Source organism: Musca autumnalis, unplaced genomic scaffold (assembly GCF_047663935.1).
Source record: "Musca autumnalis isolate F117 unplaced genomic scaffold, ASM4766393v1 scaffold_4, whole genome shotgun sequence".
NCBI lineage: Eukaryota > Metazoa > Arthropoda > Insecta > Diptera > Muscidae > Musca > Musca autumnalis.
In genome coordinates this window covers 215,734,560-215,760,091 of record NW_027411977.1, presented here as the reverse complement: position 1 = coordinate 215,760,091, position 25,532 = coordinate 215,734,560, and the positions used below count along the sequence as shown (strand labels likewise).

Here is a 25,532-nt window from a genome sequence, read left to right as displayed (position 1 = left end):
GCGCAATGAGAATTGATATTAATTTTTTTATTAATATTTATTTCAAATTTCTTTTTTATTTTCATATATTTATCTTTTGCTTTTTTTTTATGAATAATGGATTAGGATAAAACTACCCATGTTTCCTAATACTTTTTTAAAGTGGATTATTAATGAATAATTTTCGTGATACCTCCGAAAAGCGTAGAATATTTAAAGAATATTTTTCCTGAGACACTTCACAAGCGTGGATTATTTAAAGAATATTTTTCCTGAGACACTTCACAAGCGTGGATTATTTAAACAATATTTTTCCTGAGACACTTCACAAGCGTGGATTATTTAAACAATATTTTTCCTGAGACACTTCACAAGCGTGGATTATTTAAACAATATTTTTCCTGAGACACTTCACAAGCGTGGATTATTTAAACAATATTTTTCCTGAGACACTTCACAAGCGTGGATTATTTAAACAATATTTTTCCTGAGACACTTCACAAGCGTGGATTATTTAAACAATATTTTTCCTGAGACACTTCACAAGCGTGGATTATTTAAACAATATTTTTCCTGAGACACTTCACAAGCGTGGATTATTTAAACAATATTTTTCCTGAGACACTTCACAAGCGTGGGTTATTTAAACAATATTTTGCCTGAGACACTTGACTGGCGTGGATTATTTAAAGAATATTTTTCCTGAGGCAACACTTCACAAGCGTGGATTATTCAAAGAATATTTTTCCTGAGACAACACTTCACAAGCGTGGATTATTTAAAGAATATTTTTCCTGAGACAACCCACAAGCGTGGATTATTTAAAGAATATTTTTCCTGAGACACTTCACAAGCGTGGATTATTTAAACAATATTTTTCCTGAGACACTTCACAGGCGCGGATTATTTAAAGAATATTTTTCCTGAGACCCAACACAGGCGTGGATTATTTAAAGAATATTTTTCCTGAGACACTTCACAGGCGTGGATTATTTAAAGAATATTTTTCCTGAGACACTTCACAGGCGTGGATTATTTAAAGAATATTTTTCCTGAGACACTTCACAAGCGTGGATTATTTAAAGAATATTTTTTCTGAGACACTTCACAAGCATGGATTATTTAAAGAATATTTTTTCTGAGACACTTCACAAGCGTGGATTATTTAAAGAATATTTTTCTTGAGACACTTCGCATGCGTGGATTATTTAAAGAATATTTTTCATGAGACACTTCACAAGCGTGGATTATTTAAAGAATATCTTTTTCTGGCACACCTCAAGCGTGGATTATTTAAAGAATATCTTTTTCTGGCACACCTCAACCGTGGATTATTTAAAGAATATCTTTTTCTGGCACACCTCAAGCGTGGATTATTTAAAGAATATCTTTTTCTGGCACACCTCAAGCGTGGATTATTTAAAGAATATCTTTTTCTGGCACACCTCAAGCGTGGATTATTTAAAGAATATCTTTTTCTGGCACACCTCAAGCGTGGATTATTTAAAGAATATCTTTTTCAGGGGTAATGGCACTCTTTCATGATCATTTTTTTTGAAAGTTGAATCAATATTGAGGCCAGATGCTACAAAGAAAAATCTAAACACTTTCTTTTCCAGGATAAATCCTCCGAAATTAAGTGCAAAAATTAAAAAACTTGGAAATATTAAAAAAATTGACCGCAGTCGGTAGGATTCGAACCTACGCTCCCAGAGGGAATCTGATTTCTAGTCAGACGCCTTAACCGCTCGGCCACGACTGCTCATACTTTTGGCTGGGTATAGCATTTTCTTGGAGTCCTAGGTTCGAATCCTGGTCGTTAATATTTTATATTTATTGTTTTTTGTCATGGTGCTTCTTGAACCAAAGGAATCATCTTTCTTAATACCTCTTTTAGAAGTACAATATTGATGCCAAACTGCCGATTTATCCAAAGGAGAAATCAAATGTTCTCTTCTTAGTCTCCGAAGGAAATATCGAACATCTATTGTGGAAATCTTTTATTTGTCCTTAATATAAGCAGTCGTGGCCGAGCGGTTAAGGCGTCTGACTAGAAATCAGATTCCCTCTGGGAGCGTAGGTTCGAATCCTACCGACTGCGGCCAACTTTCATTTTTGTCTTTAATTTATTCTTGATAAAAATAATTTAAGGTACGGAGATATTTAAGGAGTTATGTATGTATGTTTCTCGTTATGATGATGCTTGAGTAATTATTCTAAAGCCATTAACTGTTAAACCATCATTTTGTGGATTTTTTATGGTGATAGCTATGAAAGTCATTTTATTAGTAGAATTACTGCAAAGAAGAGGTTCCCTATATCTTATCTTCTGAAAGAAAATAGATAATTTCATTAAAGTGATATTTCCGAAGTGGATATTTCAGTTACACTTTCAAGATAATCGTTTCCATTTCCAATAGAACGAAAATCATGGATTGTTGAGATATCTGGAAAATGTAAATGTGAATTATAACGGATATTGGTGGCATATTTCACTCTCATTTCCCCTACGAATTGTAGCTCGTGCAATTTGTAACCGTAAGCAGTCGTGGCCGAGCGGTTAAGGCGTCTGACTAGAAATCAGATTCCCTCTGGGAGCGTAGGTTTGAATCCTACCGACTGCGGCTAGAAAACTTTTTTTTTACTTTTTTCAATTTTAAGTTTATATGCAGAATATTTGAACCACATTCAGTTCCATTCGTGAGAATTAAGTTAAATTTTTAAGGTTCATACTCAGTGGAATTTTAAAATATTTTGTGACTTTACCGCGGTTTTGAGTCTCTCCTTTTCCCTTAAAGGGTTGTTCGTGGGAAAGTTTTTTTTTTATTTTGTTGTCGTGGTTAAGGGATGTGCATTTTAAAAAATATTTAAAAGACTACACTGAGGTTTTAAAAAATGAAAATTTTAATATTTTGAAAGCTATTTCATGGTGTAAAATGTATTTAAAGTATTTTGCAAAGGTTAGAAATGTGGATACTTTTCATAACATTAAAAAAAAAACAATATTAGGAATATTTTAAAGACTTCAATCAGGTCCTAAAACGAAGTTTTTGATCCGTTATAAGGCGATCCTTTATCATTTAAGAAAAGGTTCACGGATTTCTGGAAAATGTAGATGCGAATTATATCATTTAGTTTAAAATTAATAAAATTACGCAAATTATTTTAATTAGTATTAAACAACATAAGCAGTCGTGGCCGAGCGGTTAAGGCGTCTGACTAGAAATCAGATTCCCTCTGGGAGCGTAGGTTCGAATCCTACCGACTGCGGAGAATAATCTTTTAGTAGAGTTTTGAAAATATATTTTAACATTTACCAAGAAAAGTGGATTTTTTGCAGAATATTTTTTGGAATATTTTTAAAACATGGATTTTTTAAAGAATATTTTTTTCATGGACCAACAAACGTGGATTTTTTAAAGAGTCGTTTTCCTACCGTGATTATTTAAAGAATATTTTTCCTGAGACACTTCAAAGGCGTGAATTATTTAAAGAATATTTTTCCTGAGACACTTCACAGGCGTGGATTATTTAAAGAATATTTTTCCTGAGACACTTCACAGGCGTGGATTATTTAAAGAATATTTTTCCTGAGACACTTCACAGGCGTGAATTATTTAAAGAATATTTTTCCTGAGACACTTCACAGGCGTGAATTATTTAAAGAATATTTTTCCTGAGACACTTCACAGGCGTGGATTATTTAAAGAATATTTTTCCCTGAGACACTTCACAGGCGTGGATTATTTAAAGAATATTTTTCCTGAGACACTTCACAGGCGTGGATTATTTAAAGAATATTTTTCCTGAGACACTTCACAGGCGTGGATTATTTAAAGAATACTTTTCCTGAGACACTTCACAGGCGTGGATTATTTAAAGAATACTGCCACACCACAACTAACAAATTCCTAACTCTGTGAACATGTTACTCCTAAAAGTATGCAGCACTCAAGCTATAAATTAGGTTGTAAAATTAATAGCAGCAGCGATCAGCTGTTAGTTCCCAATTATGGATGTTAATAGCAAATATCAACTCTAATGTTCCACAAAGCTTTCAAATGTTCCATTAGGAAGACACACTGAGCTCACCTAGCTTTCTACGATATTTTATTCTTCCTCTAGTAGTGTCGGTAATGCCTTGTACAAATTTATTGTTGACATTATTCAATTTATACAAATTTGTTGTCTTTATTACCAGTTTTTAATAATCAGAAAAAAAGAACCAACAACGCTGAGAATTTGTTCCGACCGAGTCTGAACAACAGAACAGCAAATACACGACAATGTCTTCGATATCTTGTCAGCTAATCACCAATAAATCAAATGATGCTTTTAAGCCTTTGGCAAGCAAAGACAAGAAATGATGCAAGCCATAAGCTGTAGATACTTTATCGCTGTCTCTCACAGCTAATAGAAGAAACCCACAGCCAGTTTCATATGTTTAACACACACACTCACATGCAGTAAACAAAATTTTCTTTGCAACATTGTTGCTAATTGTTACAACCTGTAATTGAAACTTACCTTAGAACACTTCAAAATGTTGTTGAAAATTATTTATGCTGGTCATATGGTTAGCAGGAAGAGCAGGACGATGCTGTAATAGCAAAACCATGAATGCAGGAGAATTATGAAGAATAATTCGGTAGCTAGTTCTAGTAATGACACTTGCATTATGATGCAAATTGAACATAAGTTGTAAAGAGATTTTTTTGCGGATTTCGCAGAAAACTGATGGCAGGGGTATTTAATTTCAATTAATTTTTATTACGGCGATAAAAATCGTATGAAATGGTTTTCCTGAAGTGCACCAGAAGTAAGTGTGAATTTGGGGAAAGCCATTTTCCCATGATTGATAATGGGCGTGGGAAAGATGTGTGAACAAATTTGACACTATTTCAGGTACAGATAATAAATATAAAAAAACGATCCTAAAAGTATGCATCGCACATGTGCGAAGGGAGTTGGACTGTATACGGAGGAGTTGAGGCAAGGGAGGTTTTGAATAGATGGACTGACTTCAGGTCTGTGTATGGTTGGCTCCCTGGTTTCAGATCGCTTTTGAATGACGAGTCTATATGAAACTCCTAAAAGTATGCATTACACATGATATTCAAAATGCAGTCAGCTGCTGGTATCCTACTATCCACGCAATTGTCATTTTGATTTACCTTGCTTCTATAGGCCCATCCATAGGAAGATGTAAAATATTCTTTAACAAATCAACGTGGTGGAAAAAAAACATTCTTAAACATATCCACGTGGTCAGAATTCTATTTTTTCGCTAAGTTATAAGTCATTATTATTCCTACCAATGTGCACTCCACCAATAACAATGGACTCACCAAACACCTGAAGCAAATTTCACATTGTGTGACTAGCAAAAAAGAGCCGCAAGATTCCATGATGGACATAGCTGATGATGATGCGTGTGTGTACAATAACAAAGATACCACAAAACGGCTTCAACGTAATGCAACGCAATGACCAGAAGCTGTTTGGTAAGAATCTGTGCGGAAAAAAGCGGAGTAAAATATAGATAAATGTAATCATCAACAACAGTATGGCCATTCTCATCTCATACTCATCATAATTTTTTTTTGTCGACAGCAGCAAACATTTCACTGAAGAACAATCAAAATCATGAACACAAACGTTCATATATTGGTAGCTTACCTTGACGGCTCTTCTAGCCGCAGGGTAATAAAAGACATTTCATTGGGGCATTAATACAAAATATTGTTGAAAATTAAATTCAGTCCCAGAAATGTGGGAAGGAAGGAATCCCACAAATGTCTTCTATACTATAGAAGCCTCCTACGGAGGTCTTCTATTCTATAGAAACCTCCTACGGAGGTCTTCTATTCTATAGCAACCTCCTACGGAGGTCGTCTATTTCTCCTACGGAGGTCTTCTATTCTATAGAAACCTCCAAAGGAGGTCTTCTATTCTATAGAAACCTCCTACGGAGGAGGTCTTCTATACTATAGAAACCTCCTACGGAGGAGGTCTTCTATACTATAGAAACCTCCTACGGAGGTCTTTTATACTATAGAAACCTCCTACGGAGGAGGTCTTCTATACTATAGAAACCTCCTACGGAGGAGGTCTTCTATACTATAGAAACCTCCTACGGAGGTCTTCTATACTATAGAAACCTCCTACGGAGGAGGTCTTCTATACTATAGAAACCTCCTACGGAGGTCTTCTATACTATAGAAACCTCCTACGGAGGAGGTCTTCTATACTATAGAAACCTCCTACGGAGGTCTTCTATACTATAGAAACCTCCTACGGAGGAGGTCTTCTATACTATAGAAACCTCCTACGGAGGTCTTCTATACTATAGAAACCTCCTACGGAGGAGGTCTTCTATACTATAGAAACCTCCTACGGAGGTCTTCTATACTATAGAAACCTCCTACGGAGGAGGTCTTCTATACTATAGAAACCTCCTACGGAGTTCTTCTATACTATAGAAACCTCCTACGGAGGAGGTCTTCTATACTATAGAAACCTCCTACGGAGGTCTTCTATACTATAGAAACCTCCTACGGAGGTCTTCTATACTATAGAAACCTCCTACGGAGGTCTTCTATACTATAGAAACCTCCTACGGAGGTCTTCTATACTATAGAAACCTCCTACGGAGGTCTTCTATACTATAGAAACCTCCTACGGAGGTCTTCTATACTATAGAAACCTCCTACGGAGGTCTTCTATACTATAGAAACCTCCTACGGAGGTCTTCTATACTATAGAAACCTCCTAAAGAGGTCTTTTATTCTATAGAAACCTCCAACGGAGGTCTTCTATTCTATAGAAACCTCCAGCGGAGGTCTTCTATTCTATAGAAGCCTCCTATGGAGGTCTTCTATTCTATAGAAGCCTTCTACGAAGGTCTTCTATTCTATGGAAGCCTCCTACGGAGGTCTTCTATTCTATAGAAACCTCCTACGGAGGTCTTCTATTCTATAGAAACGTCCTACGGAGGTTTTCTATTCTAAAGAAGCCTCCTACGGAGGTCTTCTGTTCTATAGAAACCTCCTACGGAGGTCTTCTATTCTATAGAAGCCTCCTACGGAGGTCTTCTATTCTATAGAAACCTCCTACGGAGGTCTTCTATTCTATAGAAGCCTCCTACGGAGGTCTTCTATTCTATAGAAACCTCCTACGGAAGTCTTCTATTCTTTAGAAGCCTCCTACTGAGATCTTCTATTCTATAGAAACCTCCAACGGAGGTCTTCTATTCTATAGAAACCTCCAACGGAGGTCTTCTATTCTTTAGAAACCTCCTAACGGAGGTCTTCTATTCTATAGAAACCTCCAGCGGAGGTCTTCTATTCTATAGAAACCTCCAGCGGAGGTCTTCTATTCTATAGAAGCCTCCTATGGAGGTCTTCTATTCTATAGAAGCCTTCTACGAAGGTCTTCTATTCTATGGAAGCCTCCTACGGAGGTCTTCTATTCTATAGAAACCTCCTACGGAGGTCTTCTATTCTATAGAAACGTCCTACGGAGGTTTTCTATTCTAAAGAAGCCTCCTACGGAGGTCTACTATTCTATAGAAACCTCCTACGGAGGTCTTCTATTCTATAGAAACCTCCTACGAAGGTCTTATATTCTATTGAAACCTCCTACGGAGGTCTTCTATTTTATAGAAACCTCCTACGGAGGTCTTCTATTCTATAGAAACCTCCTACGGAGGTCTTCTATTCTATAGAAACCTCCTACGGAGGTCTTCTATTCTATAGAAACCTCCTACGGAGGTCTTCTATTCTATAGAAACCTCCTACGGAGGTCTTCTATTCTATAGAAACCTCCTACGGAGGTCTTCTATTCTATAGAAACCTCCAGCGGAGGTGTTCTATACTATAGAAACCTCCTACGGAGGTCTTCTATTCTATAGAAACCTTCTGCGGAGGTCTACTATTCTATAGAAACCTCCTACGGAGGTCTTCTATTCTATAGAAACCTCCTACGAAGGTCTTATATTCTATTGAAACCTCCTACGGAGGTCTTCTATTTTATAGAAGCCTCTTACGGAGGTCTTCTATTCTATAGAAGCCGCCTACGGAGGTCTTCTATTCTATAGAAACCTCCCCTTTGTAATCATCACAAACAAAATTGATTTATTCACCTCAACACAGACATTGATCTGAATTCGATTTTGTTGGCCGTTTTTCCACATCAATTTTTTCTGTATTTGACCCCTGAACATAAAAAGGATTTTCCAAAAACAAAACGAATTGAATTGAATAACGAAAACAAGTTCGAGGTCATTGCAAAGCTGCAATCATCCAACATTGAAAGTTGTTGTTCCTTTTTTTTGTATGGCGGAAAATACTAACTGCAATCAGCTAGCCATCTGTGGTCTGCTATTCATAGAGCAGTGAAAAAAAATCTACAACTTTGCTAGACACTCTCCAAAGCTAAACGCCAACACCAACAATAAAAACACCACAACCAAAAATTTATTGAAAATAAAATGAAAACTGTTGTCAGCCATGAGTAGAGAATGGAAATAAACTTCCTCTGTGGATGAAGAAGACCTAGGGAAAATGGAATTCAAAAATAAATTACACTTGAAACTTTTAGAAAAAAAGAATGTGGAGGCAGTGGATAAAGAAGAAATCAATAACTCTAGGGGCAGTAGGACATCTGAGTGTAATGAATGATTTTTTTAACCACCCATCCAACAATAGGCGTAGATTTTTTATACAAAATTTTTCAACCACCCATCCAACAATAAGCGTGGATTTTTAAACAAAAATTTTCAATCACCCATCTAACAATAAGCGTGGATTTTTTAAACAAAATTTTTCAACCTCCCATCCAACAAAAAGCCTGGATTTTTTAAAGAATATTTTTCAAGGACCCATCCAACAAAAAGCGTGGATTTTTTAAACAAAATTTTTCAACCTCCCATCCAACAAAAAGCCTGGATTTTTTGAAGAATATTTTTCAAGGACCCATCCAACAATAAGCGTGGATTTTTTAAAGAATATTTTTCAAGGACCTATCCAACAATAAGCGTGGATTTTTTAAACAAATTTTTTCAACCACCCATCCAACAATAAGCGTGGATTTTTTAAACAAATTTTTTCAACCACCCATCCAACAATAAGCGTGGATTTTTTAAACAAATTTTTTCAACCACCCATCCAACAATAAGCGTGGATTTTTTAAACAAATTTTTTCAACCACCCATCCAACAATAAGCCTGGATTTTTTAAACAAATTTTTTCAACCACCCATCCAACAATAAGCGTGGATTTTTTAAACAAATTTTTTCAACCACCCATCCAACAATAAGCCTGGATTTTTTAAACAAATTTTTTCAACCACCCATCCAACAATAAGCCTGGATTTTTTAAACAAATTTTTTCAACCACCCATCCAACAATAAGCGTGGATTTTTTAAACAAATTTTTTCAACCACCCATCCAACAATAAGCGTGGATTTTTTAAACAAATTTTTTCAACCACCCATCCAACAATAAGCGTGGATTTTTTTAAACAAATTTTTTCAACCACCCATCCAACAATAAGCGTGGATTTTTTTAAACAAATTTTTTCAACCACCCATCCAACAATAAGCGTGGATTTTTTTAAACAAATTTTTTCAACCACCCATCCAACAATAAGCGTGGATTTTTTTAAACAATTTTTTTTCAAGGACCACATCACCACATAGAATGCAAATGTGTTTTAGGCCTCCCACCTTACTCTGTCCTCCTCCTCCCTTGGGCTCGTTCGTTTTTTATCATCAACATCGTTACCGGATTTATATCTTAACACTCGCAAGATGTGCATTGTTTTTCTTATCGCTCGTCAGCGTCAACACAACATCATCATCACCCCCCATATGTAGCAGCACCCTTGAGGCAAATAATCCATCCTACTCCCAAAATGTTGGCACTCATCTCCCCTTTCAATTTGCAACTTGATGTTGCCACCAACCACATATTGAGGCCCGACATAATGCATCCATTTGGGTGGAGCAAAGAAAAGTGCATTCATTGTTGGCTTAACTCTTCATTTGTCCAACAACAGTTCCCCCGCGACTGCATCAATAATGGCTTGGCGTTTGGGGTTCACTGATGTTTGTTCACATTAACTTTTTTTGGCAGGGAGGAACGGTGTGAGGTCCCCCACATCCAACCGGTATGCAACAAGGCAAAAAATATTTTTTAATTAATATACTTCACATATTTTTTGGGATCCTGAAGTGGTTTTACAATTTGCAAAATGCAACGTCATCATCATTTCCGTCTCCCTTTCAACCCCTTACTCCTTCGGCAATGATTCAGAATTATTTGTTTATGTTGCTCACTCCCATCTCTCCCATGCATCTTCTCATGACATGGCCTGTCGTTGTGTTGTTTTGTTCTTCCTTCATTTCATTTCAGATTCATTTGTTGCTTTTGTTTTCAACAAGTCCACAAACATTGACATGTGTTCGTTCCATGTGTCCTGATATGCCGACTGCTTGCCTGTGTAATGTGGCAACCTTATTGTTGTCTCTGTTGAGAGGATGTCTGTCTGTTTTGATTGTTTGGCTATAACATATCCTGTTTTGTTATCGCAATAACCATATATTATTCGATTAAGCTTTAACAATATGGCGTTTTTGCGGATTTTTGCAGGTTTCTCTTCCCCAAGAGCTACATACCATCCTCACTGGTATGTAGCTTTCACATTTTTCCTTATATGATCCTTGAAGAAGTGTCTAAAAAGTCCATCCTTCAATCGGTAAAATAATTTTTAATAACTCAGCTTTTTTGGTAAATTTTGTTAAAAAATGTACATTTGTTGTTGAACGGGTCCATGGAAAAAATTCTTTAAACAATTTTTTATAAAATATTCTTTCAATAAACGTGGATTTTTTATAAAATATTTTTTCAATAAACGTGGATTTTTTATAAAATATTTTTTCAATAAACGTGGATTTTTTATAAAATATTTTTTCAATAAACGTGGATTTTTTATAAAATATTTTTTCAATAAACGTGGATTGTTTATAAAATATTTTTTCAATAAACGTGGATTTTTTATAAAATATTTTTTCAATAAACGTGGATTTTTTATAAAATATTTTTTCAATAAACGTGGATTGTTTATAAAATATTTTTTCAATAAACGTGGATTTTTTATAACATATTTTTTCAATAAACGTGGATTTTTTATTAAATATTTTTTAAATAAACGTGGATTTTTTATAAAATATTTTTTAATAAACGTGGATTTTTTATAAAATATTTTTTCCAATAAACGTGGATTTTTTATAAAATATTTTTTCCAATAAACGTGGATATTTTATAAAATATTTTTTCAATAAACGTGGATTTTTTATAAAATATTTTTACCAATAAACGTGGATTTTTTATAAAATATTTTTTCAATAAACGTGGATTTTTATAAAATATTTTTTCAAAATACGTGGATTTTTTATAAAATATTTTTACCAATAAACGTGGATTTTTTATAAAATATTTTTACCAATAAACGTGGATTTTTTATAAAATATTTTTACCAATAAACGTGGATTTTTTATAAAATATTTTTACCAATAAACGTGGATTTTTTATAAAATATTTTTACCAATAAACGTGGATTTTTTATAAAATATTTTTACCAATAAACGTGGATTTTTTATAAAATATTTTTACCAATAAACGTGGATTTTTTATAAAATTGAATGGGTCCTTAAAAAATATCTTTAAAAGTATACGTTTTTTTTTGGATGGGTCCATGAAAAAATTACTTTAAAAAATCCACATTTATTGTTGGATGGGTTGTTGAAAAATATTCTTTACAAAATCCACGTTTATTGTTGGATGGATTCTTCAAAAAATTTCTTTAAAAAATCCACGATTATTGTTGACTCAGCTTACTTTCCATTTGTTTGCTTAAAAATCATAAAAGGTTTTTTTTGTGCCATGAAAGTCATTGAAAGAATATGAGGATAACATGTCGTAGCATATCTACCTGCTACTCAACCAAGAAGAAAAACAACAACAACAACATCAGCAAACAGTATTCATAAATATTAATTGTTTTTATTGTAATGAAAATGTATTTTAATATGTGTTCACTCTCTCTTATCGGAACACATCAGAATTGGGAATTTCTGTGTAAGGTGACACTGAAGAATCCCAAGCAAAGTGTGGGAAACGCCCTATGGGGGACCTGGAGAAACTGTTGATTGGTACCAATGGAAATCTGGTGGTTGGGTTTGAATAAAAGTAACTTTTTTGAGTTAAGGTTGAGGGGAAAAACTGAGAATAACGAATCTACTCGCTTAGGGGTTTGTTACTTTAAGAGTTTGTTGTTGTTAGTATGGAGGACCCTTTTGGCCTAAGGGCCATAAGCTAAACCTCTCAACAAAGTTCTGCACATGAAACCTAGATGTTTTTTGTTAATCAATCCTCATCACCAAACCATAAGCCGCTTGCTTAAGCTAGCTCTCCCCTCACTTTAATACCGCTGTATTATGGCCAAAAAGCTTAATTGAATAATTCACATTACTTACCGATAACAATGGCTAAAAACAATTTAAAATTGCAAGCCTAATAGAGTTACGTACATATCCGTCCATTGGCATCGTATCAATAATTTTGGCTTTTATTTTCTTCCATAAAAATGATTGCAGGATGGAAATTCAATAGCCGGGGCAGAGGGGGTGGGGGGGAGATATGCTGCCTGCCATATGTGTAAATGCGACAAGAGCGAAAACGTGTATGTACTTTAAAAATGCAAGGCTATTGTGTAATATTTAATTAAAATACGAGGTGGGAATTATAAGGAGGAGAAAGAGATTTTTTAAAGAATATTTTTCAACCAAACATCCAACAATAAACGTGGATTTTTTAAAGAATATTTTTCAAGCACCCATCCAACAATAAACGTGGATTTTTTAAAGAATATTTTTCAACCACCCATCCAACAATAAACGTGGATTTTTTAAAGAATATTTTTCAACCACCCATCCAACAATAAACGTGGATTTTTGAAAGAATATTTTTCAACCAAACATCCAACAATAAACGTGGATTTTTTAAAGAATATTTTTCAACCACCCATCCAACAATAAACGTGGATTTTTGAAAGAATATTTTTCAACCAAACATCCAACAATAAACGTGGATTTTTTAAAGAATATTTTTCAACCACCCATCCAACAATAAACGTGGATTTTTGAAAGAATATTTTTCAACCAAACATCCAACAATAAACGTGGATTTTTTAAAGAATATTTTTCAACCAAACATCCAACAATAAACGTGGATTTTTTAAAGAATATTTTTCAACCACCAATCCAACAATAAACGTGGATATTTTACAGAATATTTTTCAACCAAACATGCAACAATAAACGTGGATTTTTGAAAGAATATTTTTCAACCAAACATCCAACAATAAACGTGGATTTTTTAAAGAATATTTTTCAACCAAACATCCAACAATAAACGTGGATTTTTTAAAGAATATTTTTCAACCACCAATCCAACAATAAACGTGGATATTTTACAGAATATTTTTCAACCAAACATGCAACAATAAACGTGGATTTTTTAAGGAATATTTTTCAACCACCCATCCTACAATAAACGTGGATTTTTTAAAGAATATTTTTCCACCACCCATCCCACAATAAACGTGGATTTTTTTAAAGAATATTTTTCCGCCACCCATCCCACAATAAACGTGGATTTTTTAAAGAATATTTTTCCACCACCCATCCCACAATAAACGTGGATTTTTTAAAGAATATTTTTCCACCACTCATCCCACAATAAACGTGGATTTTTATAAAGAATATTTTTCCACCACCCATCCCACAATAAACGTGGATTTTTTAAGGAATATTTTTCAACCACCCATCCTACAATAAACGTGGATTTTTTAAAGAATATTTTTCAACCAAACATCCAGCAATAAACGTGGATTTTTAAAGAATATTTTTCAACCAAACATCCAACAATAAACGTGGATTTTTTAAAGAATATTTTTCAACCACGCATCCAACAATAAACGTGGATTTTTTAAAGAATATTTTTCAACCACGCATCCAACAATAAACGTGGATTTTTAAAGAATATTTTTCAACCAAACATCCAACAATAAACGTGGATTTTTTAAAGAATATTTTTCAACCACCCATCCAACAATAAACGTGGATTTTTTAAAGAATATTTTTCAACCACCCATCCAACAATAAACGTGGATTTTTTAAAGAATATTTTTCAACCACCCATCCAACAATAAACGTGGCTTTTTTAAAGAATATTTTTCAACCACCCATCCAACAATAAACGTGGATTTTTTAAAGAATATTTTTCAACCACGCATCCAACAATAAACGTGGATTTTTATAAAGAATATTTTTCAACCACCCATCCTACAATAAACGTGGATTTTTTAAAGAATATTTTTCAACCAAACATCCAGCAATAAACGTGGATTTTTAAAGAATATTTTTCAACCAAACATCCAACAATAAACGTGGATTTTTTAAAGAATATTTTTCAACCACGCATCCAACAATAAACGTGGATTTTTTAAAGAATATTTTTCAACCACGCATCCAACAATAAACGTGGATTTTTAAAGAATATTTTTCAACCAAACATCCAACAATAAACGTGGATTTTTTAAAGAATATTTTTCAACCACCCATCCAACAATAAACGTGGATTTTTTAAAGAATATTTTTCAACCACGCATCCAACAATAAACGTGGATTTTTTAAAGAATATTTTTCAACCACCCATCCAACAATAAACGTGGCTTTTTTAAAGAATATTTTTCAACCACCCATCCAACAATAAACGTGGATTTTTTAAAGAATATTTTTCAACCACCCATCCGACAATAAACGTGGATTTGTTAAAGAATATTTTTCAACCATCCGTCCAACAATAAATGTGGTTTTTTTAAAGAATATTTTTCAACCAAACATCCAACAATAAACGTGGATTTTTTAAAGAATATTTTTCAACCAAACATCCAACAATAAACGTGGATTTTTTAAAGAATATTTTTCAACCACGCATCCAACAATAAACGTGGATTTTTTAAAGAATATTTTTCAACCACGCATCCAACAATAAACGTGGATTTTTTAAAGAATATTTTTCAACCACGCATCCAACAATAAACGTGGATTTTTTAAAGAATATTTTTCAACCACCCATCCAACAATAAACGTGGCTTTTTTAAAGAATATTTTTCAACCACCCATCCAACAATAAACGTGGCTTTTTTAAAGAATATTTTTCAACCACCCATCCAACAATAAACGTGGCTTTTTTAAAGAATATTTTTCAACCACCCATCCAACAATAAACGTGGCTTTTTTAAAGAATATTTTTCAACCACGCATCCAACAATAAACGTGGATTTTTTAAAGAATATTTTTCAACCACGCATCCAACAATAAACGTGGATTTTTTAAAGAATATTTTTCAACCACCCATCCAACAATAAACGTGGCTTTTTTAAAGAATATTTTTCAACCACCCATCCAACAATAAACGTGGCTTTTTTAAAGAATATTTTTCAACCACGCATCCAACAATAAACGTGGATTTTTAAAGAATATTTTTCAACCACCCATCCAACAATAAACGTGGCTTTTTTAAAGAATATTTTTCAACCACCCATCCAACAATAAACGTGGCTTTTTTAAAGAATATTTTTCAACCACGCATCCAACAATAAACGTGGATTTTTTAAAGAATATTTTTCAACCACCCATCCAACAATAAACGTGGCTTTTTTAAAGAATATTTTTCAACCACCCATCCAACAATAAACGTGGCTTTTTTAAAGAATATTTTTCAACCACGCATCCAACAATAAACGTGGATTTTTTAAAGAATATTTTTCAACCACCCATCCAACAATAAACGTGGCTTTTTTAAAGAATATTTTTCAACCACCCATCCAACAATAAACGTGGCTTTTTTAAAGAATATTTTTCAACCACGCATCCAACAATAAACGTGGATTTTTTAAAGAATATTTTTCAACCACCCATCCAACAATAAACGTGGCTTTTTTAAAGAATATTTTTCAACCACCCATCCAACAATAAACGTGGCTTTTTTAAAGAATATTTTTCAACCACGCATCCAACAATAAACGTGGATTTTTTAAAGAATATTTTTCAACCACCCATCCAACAATAAACGTGGCTTTTTTAAAGAATATTTTTCAACCACCCATCCAACAATAAACGTGGCTTTTTTAAAGAATATTTTTCAACCACGCATCCAACAATAAACGTGGATTTTTTAAAGAATATTTTTCAACCACCCATCCAACAATAAACGTGGCTTTTTTAAAGAATATTTTTCAACCACCCATCCAACAATAAACGTGGCTTTTTTAAAGAATATTTTTCAACCACGCATCCAACAATAAACGTGGATTTTTTAAAGAATATTTTTCAACCACCCATCCAACAATAAACGTGGCTTTTTTAAAGAATATTTTTCAACCACCCATCCAACAATAAACGTGGCTTTTTTAAAGAATATTTTTCAACCACGCATCCAACAATAAACGTGGATTTTTTAAAGAATATTTTTCAACCACCCATCCAACAATAAACGTGGCTTTTTTAAAGAATATTTTTCAACCACCCATCCAACAATAAACGTGGCTTTTTTAAAGAATATTTTTCAACCACGCATCCAACAATAAACGTGGATTTTTTAAAGAATATTTTTCAACCACCCATCCAACAATAAACGTGGCTTTTTTAAAGAATATTTTTCAACCACCCATCCAACAATAAACGTGGCTTTTTTAAAGAATATTTTTCAACCACCCATCCAACAATAAACGTGGCTTTTTTAAAGAATATTTTTCAACCACGCATCCAACAATAAACGTGGATTTTTTAAAGAATATTTTTCAACCACCCATCCAACAATAAACGTGGCTTTTTTAAAGAATATTTTTCAACCACGCATCCAACAATAAACGTGGATTTTTTAAAGAATATTTTTCAACCACCCATCCAACAATAAACGTGGCTTTTTTAAAGAATATTTTTCAACCACCCATCCAACAATAAACGTGGCTTTTTTAAAGAATATTTTTCAACCACCCATCCAACAATAAACGTGGCTTTTTTAAAGAATATTTTTCAACCACCCATCCAACAATAAACGTGGCTTTTTTAAAGAATATTTTTCAACCACGCATCCAACAATAAACGTGGATTTTTTAAAGAATATTTTTCAACCACGCATCCAACAATAAACGTGGATTTTTTAAAGAATATTTTTCAACCACCCATCCAACAATAAACGTGGCTTTTTTAAAGAATATTTTTCAACCACCCATCCAACAATAAACGTGGCTTTTTTAAAGAATATTTTTCAACCACGCATCCAACAATAAACGTGGATTTTTTAAAGAATATTTTTCAACCACCCATCCAACAATAAACGTGGCTTTTTTAAAGAATATTTTTCAACCACCCATCCAACAATAAACGTGGCTTTTTTAAAGAATATTTTTCAACCACGCATCCAACAATAAACGTGGATTTTTTAAAGAATATTTTTCAACCACCCATCCAACAATAAACGTGGCTTTTTTAAAGAATATTTTTCAACCACCCATCCAACAATAAACGTGGCTTTTTTAAAGAATATTTTTCAACCACCCATCCAACAATAAACGTGGCTTTTTTAAAGAATATTTTTCAACCACGCATCCAACAATAAACGTGGATTTTTTAAAGAATATTTTTCAACCACCCATCCAACAATAAACGTGGCTTTTTTAAAGAATATTTTTCAACCACGCATCCAACAATAAACGTGGATTTTTTAAAGAATATTTTTCAACCACCCATCCAACAATAAACGTGGCTTTTTTAAAGAATATTTTTCAACCACCCATCCAACAATAAACGTGGCTTTTTTAAAGAATATTTTTCAACCACCCATCCAACAATAAACGTGGCTTTTTTAAAGAATATTTTTCAACCACCCATCCAACAATAAACGTGGCTTTTTTAAAGAATATTTTTCAACCACGCATCCAACAATAAACGTGGATTTTTTAAAGAATATTTTTCAACCACGCATCCAACAATAAACGTGGATTTTTTAAAGAATATTTTTCAACCACCCATCCAACAATAAACGTGGCTTTTTTAAAGAATATTTTTCAACCACCCATCCAACAATAAACGTGGCTTTTTTAAAGAATATTTTTCAACCACGCATCCAACAATAAACGTGGATTTTTTAAAGAATATTTTTCAACCACCCATCCAACAATAAACGTGGCTTTTTTAAAGAATATTTTTCAACCACCCATCCAACAATAAACGTGGCTTTTTTAAAGAATATTTTTCAACCACCCATCCAACAATAAACGTGGCTTTTTTAAAGAATATTTTTCAACCACGCATCCAACAATAAACGTGGATTTTTTAAAGAATATTTTTCAACCACGCATCCAACAATAAACGTGGATTTTTTAAAGAATATTTTTCAACCACCCATCCAACAATAAACGTGGCTTTTTTAAAGAATATTTTTCAACCACCCATCCAACAATAAACGTGGCTTTTTTAAAGAATATTTTTCAACCACGCATCCAACAATAAACGTGGATTTTTTAAAGAATATTTTTCAACCACCCATCCAACAATAAACGTGGCTTTTTTAAAGAATATTTTTCAACCACCCATCCAACAATAAACGTGGCTTTTTTAAAGAATATTTTTCAACCCCGCATCCAACAATAAACGTGGATTTTTTAAAGAATATTTTTCAACCACCCATCCAACAATAAACGTGGCTTTTTTAAAGAATATTTTTCAACCACCCATCCAACAATAAACGTGGCTTTTTTAAAGAATATTTTTCAACCACCCATCCAACAATAAACGTGGCTTTTTTAAAGAATATTTTTCAACCACGCATCCAACAATAAACGTGGATTTTTTAAAGAATATTTTTCAACCACGCATCCAACAATAAACGTGGATTTTTTAAAGAATATTTTTCAACCACGCATCCAACAATAAACGTGGATTTTTTAAAGAATATTTTTCAACCACCCATCCAACAATAAACGTGGCTTTTTTAAAGAATATTTTTCAACCACGCATCCAACAATAAACGTGGATTTTTTAAAGAATATTTTTCAACCACCCATCCAACAATAAACGTGGCTTTTTTAAAGAATATTTTTCAACCACGCATCGAACAATAAACGTGGATTTTTTAAAGAATATTTTTCAACCACCCATCCAACAATAAACGTGGATTTTTTAAAGAATATTTTTCAACCACCCATCCAACAATAAACGTGGCTTTTTTAAAGAATATTTTTCAACCACCCATCCAACAATAAACGTGGCTTTTTTAAAGAATATTTTTCAACCACCCATCCAACAATAAACGTGGCTTTTTTAAAGAATATTTTTCAACCACGCATCCAACAATAAACGTGGATTTTTTAAAGAATATTTTTCAACCACCCATCCAACAATAAACGTGGATTTTTTAAAGAATATTTTTCAACCACCCATCCAACAATAAACGTGGCTTTTTTAAAGAATATTTTTCAACCACCCATCCAACAATAAACGTGGCTTTTTTAAAGAATATTTTTCAACCACGCATCCAACAATAAACGTGGATTTTTTAAAGAATATTTTTCAACCACGCATCCAACAATAAACGTGGATTTTTTAAAGAATATTTTTCAACCACGCATCCAACAATAAACGTGGATTTTTTAAAGAATATTTTTCAACCACCCATCCAACAATAAACGTGGCTTTTTTAAAGAATATTTTTCAACCACCCATCCAACAATAAACGTGGCTTTTTTAAAGAATATTTTTCAACCACGCATCCAACAATAAACGTGGATTTTTTAAAGAATATTTTTCAACCACCCATCCAACAATAAACGTGGCTTTTTTAAAGAATATTTTTCAACCACGCATCCAACAATAAACGTGGATTTTTTAAAGAATATTTTTCAACCACGCATCCAACAATAAACGTGGATTTTTTAAAGAATATTTTTCAACCACCCATCCAACAATAAACGTGGCTTTTTTAAAGAATATTTTTCAACCACCCATCCAACAATAAACGTGGCTTTTTTAAAGAATATTTTTCAACCACGCATCCAACAATAAACGTGGATTTTTTAAAGAATATTTTTCAACCACCCATCCAACAATAAACGTGGCTTTTTTAAAGAATATTTTTCAACCACCCATCCAACAATAAACGTGGCTTTTTTAAAGAATATTTTTCAACCACCCATCCAACAATAAACGTGGATTTTTTAAAGAATATTTTTCAACCACGCATCCAACAATAAACGTGGATTTTTTAAAGAATATTTTTCAACCACGCATCCAACAATAAACGTGGATTTTTTAAAGAATATTTTTCAACCACGCATCCAACAATAAACGTGGATTTTTTAAAGAATATTTTTCAACCACCCATCCAACAATAAACGTGGCTTTTTTAAAGAATATTTTTCAACCACCCATCCAACAATAAACGTGGCTTTTTTAAAGAATATTTTTCAACCACGCATCCAACAATAAACGTGGATTTTTTAAAGAATATTTTTCAACCACCCATCCAACAATAAACGTGGATTTTTTAAAGAATATTTTTCAACCACCCATCCAACAATAAACGTGGATTTTTTAAAGAATATTTTTCAACCACCCATCCAACAATAAACGTGGCTTTTTTAAAGAATATTTTTCAACCACCCATCCAACAATAAACGTGGATTTTTTAAAGAATATTTTTCAACCACGCATCCAACAATAAACGTGGATTTTTTAAAGAATATTTTTCAACCACCCATCCAACAATAAACGTGGCTTTTTTAAAGAATATTTTTCAACCACGCATCCAACAATAAACGTGGATTTTTTAAAGAATATTTTTCAACCACCCATCCAACAATAAACGTGGCTTTTTTAAAGAATATTTTTCAACCACCCATCCAACAATAAACGTGGCTTTTTTAAAGAATATTTTTCAACCACCCATCCAACAATAAACGTGGATTTTTTAAAGAATATTTTTCAACCACGCATCCAACAATAAACGTGGATTTTTTAAAGAATATTTTTCAACCACGCATCCAACAATAAACGTGGCTTTTTTAAAGAATATTTTTCAACCACCCATCCAACAATAAACGTGGCTTTTTTAAAGAATATTTTTCAACCACCCATCCAACAATAAACGTGGATTTTTTAAAGAATATTTTTCAACCATCCGTCCAACAATAAATGTGGTTTTTTTAAAGAATATTTTTCAAACAAACATCCAACAATAAACGTGGATTTTTTAAAGAATATTTTTCAACCAAACATCCAACAATAAACGTGGATTTTTTAAAGAATATTTTTCAACCAAACATCCGACAATAAACGTGGCTTTTTTAAAGAATATTTTTCAACCACCCATCCGACAATAAACGTGGATTTTTTAAAGAATATTTTTCAACCAAATATCCAACAACAAACGTGGATTTTTTAAAGAATATTTTTCAACCAAACATCCAACAATAAACGTGGATTTTTTAAAGAATATTTTTCAACCACCCATCCGACAATAAACGTGGATTTTTTAAAGAATATTTTTCAACCAAACATCCAACAATAAACGTGGATTTTTTAAAGAATATTTTTCAACCAAACATCCAACAATAAACGTGGATTTTTTAAAGAATATTTTTCAACCAAACATCCAACAATAAACGTGGATTTTTTAAAGAATATTTTTCAACCACCCATCCGACAATAAACGTGGATTTTTTAAAGAATATTTTTCAACCAAATATCCAACAATAAACGTGGATTTTTTAAAGAATATTTTTCAACCACCCATCCGACAATAAACGTGGATTTTTTAAAGAATATTTTTCAACCAAATATCCAACAATAAACGTGGATTTTTTAAAGAATATTTTTCAACCAAATATCCAACAATAAACGTGGATTTTTTAAAGAATATTTTTCAACCACCCATCCAACAATAAACGTGGCTTTTTTAAAGAATATTTTTCAACCACCCATCCAACAATATACGTGGATTTTTTAAAGAATATTTTTCAACCACGCATCCAACAATAAACGTGGATTTTTTAAAGAATATTTTCCAGCAATCATCCAGCAATAAACGTGGATTTTTTAAAGAATATTTTTCAACCAAACATCCAACAATAAACGTGGATTTTTTAAAGAATATTTTTCAACCAAACATCCAACAATAAACGTGGATTTTTTAAAGAATATTTTTCAACCACCCATCCGACAATAAACGTGGATTTTTTAAAGAATATTTTTCAACCAAATATCCAACAATAAACGTGGATTTTTTAAAGAATATTTTTCAACCAAATATCCAACAATAAACGTGGATTTTTTAAAGAATATTTTTCAACCACCCATCCAACAATAAACGTGGCTTTTTTAAAGAATATTTTTCAACCACCCATCCAACAATAAACGTGGATTTTTTAAAGAATATTTTTCAACCACGCATCCAACAATAAACGTGGATTTTTTAAAGAATATTTTCCAGCAATCATCCAGCAATAAACGTGGATTTTTTAAAGAATATTTTTCAACCACCCATCCGACAATAAACGTGGATTTTTTAAAGAATATTTTTCAACCAAATATCCAACAATAAACGTGGATTTTTTAAAGAATATTTTTCAACCACCCATCCGACAATAAACGTGGATTTTTTAAAGAATATTTTTCAACCAAATATCCAACAATAAACGTGGATTTTTTAAAGAATATTTTTCAACCAAATATCCAACAATAAACGTGGATTTTTTAAAGAATATTTTTCAACCACCCATCCAACAATAAACGTGGCTTTTTTAAAGAATATTTTTCAACCACCCATCCAACAATAAACGTGGATTTTTTAAAGAATATTTTTCAACCACGCATCCAACAATAAACGTGGATTTTTTAAAGAATATTTTTCAACCAAACATCCAACAATAAACGTGGATTTTTATAGAATATTTTTCAACCACGCATCCAACAATAAACGTGGATTTTTTAAAGAATATTTTTCAACCACCCATCCAACAATAAACGTGGATTTTTTAAAGAATATTTTCCAGCAATCATCCAGCAATAAACGTGGATTTTTTAAAGAATATTTTTCAACCACACATCCAACAATAAACGTGGATTTTTTAAAGAATATTTTTCAACCACGCATCCAACAATAAACGTGGATTTTTTAAAGAATATTTTTCAACCAAACATCCAACAATAAACGTGGATTTTTATAGAATATTTTTCAACCACCCATGCAACAATAAACGTGGATTTTTTAAAGAATATTTTTCAACCACCCATCCAACAATAAACGTGGATTTTTTAAAGAATATTTTTCAACCACGCATCCAACAATAAACGTGGATTTTTTAAAGAATATTTTTCAACCAAACATCCAACAATAAACGTGGATTTTTATAGAATATTTTTCAACCACCCATGCAACAATAAACGTGGATTTTTTAAAGAATATTTTTCAACCACCCATCCAACAATAAACGTGGATTTTTTAAAGAATATTTTCCAGCAATCATCCAGCAATAAACGTGGATTTTTTAAAGAATATTTTTCAACCACGCATCCAACAATAAACGTGGATTTTTTAAAGAATATTTTTCAACCACGCATCCAACAATAAACGTGGATTTTTTAAAGAATATTTTCCAGCAATCATCCAGCAATAAACGTGGATTTTTTAAAGAATATTTTTCAACCACCCATCCAACAATAAACGTGGATTTTTAAAGAATATTTTTTAACCACCCATCCAACAATAAACGTGGATTTTTTAAAGAATATTTTTCAACCACCCATCCAACAATAAACGTGGATTTTTTAAAGAATATTTTTCAACCACCCATCCAACAATAAACGTGGATTTTTTAAAGAATATTTTTCAACCACCCATCCAACAATAAACGTGGATTTTTTAAAGAATATTTTTCAACCACCCATCCAACAATAAACGTGGATTTTTTAAAGAATATTTTTCAACCACCCATCCAACAATAAACGTGGATTTTTTAAAGAATATTTTTCAACCACGCATCCAACAATAAACGTGGATTTTTTAAAGAATATTTTCCAGCAATCATCCAGCAATAAACGTGGATTTTTTAAAGAATATTTTCCAGCAATCATCCAGCAATAAACGTGGATTTTTTAAAGAATATTTTTCAACCACGCATCCAACAATAAACGTGGATTTTTTAAAGAATATTTTTCAACCACGCATCCAACAATAAACGTGGATTTTTTAAAGAATATTTTTCAACCACCCATCCAACAATAAACGTGGATTTTTTAAAGAATATTTTTCAACCACGCATCCAACAATAAACGTGGATTTTTTAAAGAATATTTTTCAACCACCCATCCAACAATAAACGTGGATTTTTTAAAGAATATTTTTCAACCACGCATCCAACAATAAACGTGGATTTTTTAAAGAATATTTTTCAACCACGCATCCAACAATAAACGTGGATTTTTTAAAGAATATTTTTCAACCACGCATCCAACAATAAACGTGGATTTTTTAAAGAATATTTTCCAGCAATCATCCAGCAATAAACGTGGATTTTTTAAAGAATATTTTCCAGCAATCATCCAGCAATAAACGTGGATTTTTTAAAGAATATTTTTCAACCACGCATCCAACAATAAACGTGGATTTTTTAAAGAATATTTTTCAACCACGCATCCAACAATAAACGTGGATTTTTTAAAGAATATTTTTCAACCACCCATCCAACAATAAACGTGGATTTTTTAAAGAATATTTTTCAACCACGCATCCAACAATAAACGTGGATTTTTTAAAGAATATTTTTCAACCACGCATCCAACAATAAACGTGGATTTTTTAAAGAATATTTTCCAGCAATCATCCAGCAATAAACGTGGATTTTTTAAAGAATATTTTCCAGCAATCATCCAGCAATAAACGTGGATTTTTTAAAGAATATTTTTCAACCACGCATCCAACAATAAACGTGGATTTTTTAAAGAATATTTTTCAACCACGCATCCAACAATAAACGTGGATTTTTTAAAGAATATTTTTCAACCACCCATCCAACAATAAACGTGGATTTTTATAGAATATTTTTCAACCACCCGTGCAACAATAAACGTGGATTTTTTAAAGAATATTTTTCAACCACCCATCCAACAATAAACGTGGATTTTTTAAAGAATATTTTTCAACCACGCATCCAACAATAAACGTGGATTTTTTAAAGAATATTTTTCAACCACGCATCCAACAATAAACGTGGATTTTTTAAAGAATATTTTCCAGCAATCATCCAGCAATAAACGTGGATTTTTTAAAGAATATTTTCCAGCAATCATCCAGCAATAAACGTGGATTTTTTAAAGAATATTTTTCAACCACGCAACCAACAATAAACGTGGATTTTTTAAAGAA

At 32.4% G+C, this 25,532-nt stretch overlaps 4 non-coding genes across 4 annotated transcripts; 3 read left to right on the top strand and 1 right to left on the bottom strand.

Moving 5' to 3' along the window:
- Nucleotides 1–1,659: 1,659 nt before the first annotated feature.
- Nucleotides 1,660–1,741, bottom strand: TRNAS-AGA (transfer RNA serine (anticodon AGA)). The gene has a single exon. It is a non-coding gene; the product is annotated as a tRNA-Ser (tRNA).
- A 257-nt stretch (nt 1,742–1,998) lies between these two features.
- TRNAS-AGA (transfer RNA serine (anticodon AGA)) lies at nt 1,999–2,080 on the top strand. Its single transcript has one exon. It is a non-coding gene; the product is annotated as a tRNA-Ser (tRNA).
- Nucleotides 2,081–2,521: 441 nt separating this feature from the next.
- On the top strand, nt 2,522–2,603 carry TRNAS-AGA (transfer RNA serine (anticodon AGA)). Its single transcript has one exon. It is a non-coding gene; the product is annotated as a tRNA-Ser (tRNA).
- Nucleotides 2,604–3,167: 564 nt separating this feature from the next.
- On the top strand, nt 3,168–3,249 carry TRNAS-AGA (transfer RNA serine (anticodon AGA)). The gene has a single exon. It is a non-coding gene; the product is annotated as a tRNA-Ser (tRNA).
- Nucleotides 3,250–25,532: the final 22,283 nt, after the last annotated feature.